General features: G+C 42.9%; 1 long non-coding RNA gene across 1 annotated transcript; it reads right to left on the bottom strand.

The window, feature by feature from the left end:
* Positions 1-166: 166 nt before the first annotated feature.
* Positions 167-2,660, bottom strand: LOC133358048 (uncharacterized). Its single transcript, XR_009757018.1, has 3 exons — positions 2,636-2,660; positions 1,007-1,057; positions 167-341 (listed from the first exon to the last, which is right to left on the bottom strand). It is a non-coding gene; the product is annotated as an uncharacterized LOC133358048 (long non-coding RNA).
* Between the last annotated feature and the right edge of the window lie 1,157 nt (positions 2,661-3,817).

Genomic DNA, 3,817 nt, shown 5'->3' with positions numbered 1-3,817 from the left:
TTGCCTTTACATGCTTACGCTGTTAATTTATCCATTGCATGGGTGGACCTTATCCTATCAATCATCCAGACATTTGCCCCCCCTGAGAGATTTTGCAGGAGCCGCCACTGCCCAGCAGGTGCCACGGGTCGACTTACCCTCTCGAGCAGTGGTTCTCACCCTCGTTTGACTCCTGGTGCCCCTTGTTGATTTGTGTGTCAACCGAGTGCAAAATGTTTCCCAGTTTACCCAAAACCTCAGCCGAGATCTGCCCTTGGGGTTTGGTGGTGGCGGCGCCGATTGAACGGTTCGCAAAGTGGTCCCCAAAGTTGCTCGCAGTAGAGAGTCTCGAAACGCCGCCCCTGTTGACATTCCACCGAGATGGATTACCGGCTCCTGGACCTTTGATCGACGGGTCAATGTTCATCAAACCCGGACGTTTACTCGCTGGCTGCTACTGCTGCGTCCATGAATAGAAATACTGTACGGTACAAACGACGAGCCATCTGCAATGTTGGCAGCAAAGATGATTTTGCAACGTTCCCTAAGATGCTTTTTATTTCGCAATACAGGAAGCACACACACACACACAAATTGAGATGTGATAATTGTTTTTTTACCATTTTATCTGGCAACAAAATTGACACCTTTTTTTTACAAGGAGTCATGTTTGCATTAACCACAATACCTGCAGTCAGAATGCAAACAAAAAACACAACTCTGATAATGTATGCACTGTCCTTGAAATTGATTGGTCCACACCCGAGACAGCTTTCTTTAGAGCCTAGTCTCACCAGATGACGCCAAAACGCGCACAACTCAAGGACAATGCACTATCAGAGTATGAGAGCTCGGGGTAAGCATTCTGACTGCAGGTATTGTGGTTAATGCAAACATAACTCCTTGTAAAAAAAGGTGTCAGTTTTGTTGCCAGATAAAATGGCAAAAAACAATTATTATATTTTGCAACTGGCAAATGAGGTTCCAATGGTGTAAATTGAGATGTGTGAGAAGTCGTATAACATACCGGTGGCGTGTATCCACACACAGGAACTTGGAATAAATATCTTCCTGTTATCTGCAATATCACATATCGGGGAAGGGGGTGGGCGGCAATGTATTTAAATCACCAATCTGCTCTTCCCTGTAAAATGAGGGTTAGGTGTTTACTTACATTCCACACAACGACGCGCACAATCACTGTGAATCGTTAGTGACCAAAACGTCTTTGAGCTCACTTCCTCTTTCTTTTTCTTCTTCAGGAACTGCCACCAGCCACCATCGCGACATCGGATGGGTTATACGTGGCACGCCGTGGAGACGAGAACGACACGTAGGCCTTAGCGACCAATATCTACAATAGTAGAGGTTTATGGGTTATATGCGTATTACGACGTTTCGATTGCAACACAAGCAATCATCATCAGGCATGAAAGAAATAGCAACAAAAATCTAACTAGAAAACTATAGACAGACATACAAGCAGACAGACACATATCGGCACAAAGAGAGAGGGTTTGTAGAAACGGCCTCTCTCTTTGTGATGATGTGTCCTCTCTCTGTGTGTCCTTGTGATGTCTGTCTGCTTGTGTGTCAGTCTATAGTTTCTAGTTAGATTTTGTTGCTATTCTTTCATGCCTGATGATGATTGCTTGTGTTGCAATCGAAACGTCGTAATATGCTATTATTCAATTTATTATTTTATCTTTAGACGTGACTTAACCGAAAGAACCAAAGAATAAATCCTGCAGTCACGAAAGCTCCAAAATAAGATAGATTGCGTATATATATAAACGCGTCGTGAAACCCATACAGCCAATTAGTAAGGGCTGTCACGTGAACAGAAAATGGGAATTTGTTACCAATCTGTAACCCAGTCTTGGAGCGTGACAAAAAACAAAGTCGCTCCGCTTGATTCCAGTGTCCAATATTACATACACGACGTTAAGCACCACGTACATACAACTTAATCAAAATCACTGCACGGAAATACATCACCCCCAAGTCTGCGAGATTGAAGCGGGGTGCAAGTGAATGCGGTAACTTTTTAAAAAAACAGGGATGCTTATATTTGTCTTATTTGTATGCGTAAGTTTAGGCCAAATATTATTTCCAACAACAACCACAAGACAACTTAGATTATGGCCATCAGTCCTAAACTCTGTACTAACATGGCCAAACCGAAAAACGTTTAAAAAAATCACCAAACTGAAGCCAGTAAAAGCAATGAACAGTGATCATAGGAACTGTGACGGAATTTTCACAATAAACGACATAAACAACATTGTACTACAAAAACCCTGCAGCCATAGCTGGCTGCATGAGTCACTCCACAACAGCAGCAGGAGCATCAGTCGGATTATCAACATTTTTCAATGCACCTTAAAGATCAGCACACTAAATCAAAACACAGATCATACTTTGCAGCGATTATCCGAGCGAAACATTGTATTTTAGGCCACGAAATTGCACTGGCAGCTAGGGGTGTACAACAACTCCTCTAGAGCAGTTTTGAGTGAAGATCTCATAGGTAGTGATTCAAGTTGCAGGTTTATTGGCAGTGGTTGTGATAGACACCGCGAACCGCCTGCGTACCTGCGCAAGGTGGTTAACATCTCGCACACGATGGATTCCAAATGCATCGTGGATCACTCACCAGCATCAACGATGCCCTCTGGTTCAGCTGGGCGAGGCTGAACGCGGAGCAGCGCTGTTACCGGCTTATTTATATTCGCGTCACCCGAAGGGGGGCAACCGTAGTTTCTCGGAAAAGGCGGTCAGAGAGAGGCAGTCAGCCGTGTCACGAAACGTGACGTGCCGTGGGCGCAAAGCGACGCTCCCAAATTGCAAAGAGCGATCCGACAAGCGGATTCGTCGCTTACCATTCTCCACCCCCCCCCCCCCCACCTCACCCCCCTTTAGTCGTATTTCGACGTTGTCCTCTGTGTGTGTTCAGGTTGTACATGAAGCAGTGGCGTAGTAGCAAAAGTAGCTACATGTGTCTGCTTGGTTCTTTCGGTAAAGTCACGTGGAAGGGAAATAATACAATAATACAAATAAAACATAAAATAATTGTGAGAATTATTTTATAATGTTTTAATTTTACGGAGATAATAAAATATTAAAAATAAAACATAATGAAATAATTGTGAGATTTATTTTATGTTTATTTTTATTATTTTATTATTTGCCTTCTACGTGACTTTACCGAAAGAACCAAGAAGATGAATCCCTGCAGTCACGAAAGCTTTAAATCGAAATTTAGCTACATATGCTACTGGCCCCGCACTTTCCAGGGTGCCCGCGCTAAATACTTTCAAGCTATCAATTCCGGTTGGGTGATTCTGCACTTGCTCTATTACTATAGTACTGTACCGCCTTCAACTTTTATTAGGTTAGGGGCCGTCCATAAATGACGTCACGCACCTGGGGGGTGGGGGGGGGGGGGGGGGGTCAGGCGTGGATGGAGGAAAATCAAATTTATTTAATTAATTATAAAATTTTATCTCGATTGACGGTTAATGCTGCATAGTATTGCATTGCAGTACAGTGAGGGAAAAAAATATTTGATCTGCTAATTTTGTACGTTTGCCCACTGACAAAAAAAGGATCAGTCTATAATTGTAATGGTAGGTTTATTTGAACAGTGAGAGACAGAATAACAACAACAAAATCCAGAAAACGCATGTCAAAAATGTTATAATTTATTTGCATTTTAATGAGGGAAATAAGTATTTGACCCCTCTGCAAAACATGACTTAGTACTTGGTGGCAAACCCCTTGTTGGCAATCACAGAGGTCAGACGTTTCTTGTAGTTTGCCACCAGGTTTGCACACA

Source organism: Lethenteron reissneri, chromosome 60 (genome assembly GCF_015708825.2).
Source record: "Lethenteron reissneri isolate LAM-NWPU_2019-01 chromosome 60, ASM1570882v1, whole genome shotgun sequence".
Taxonomy (NCBI): domain Eukaryota; kingdom Metazoa; phylum Chordata; class Hyperoartia; order Petromyzontiformes; family Petromyzontidae; genus Lethenteron; species Lethenteron reissneri.
The sequence above is the reverse complement of the archived record's forward strand: the minus strand, read 5'-3'. Positions and strand labels throughout refer to the sequence as shown.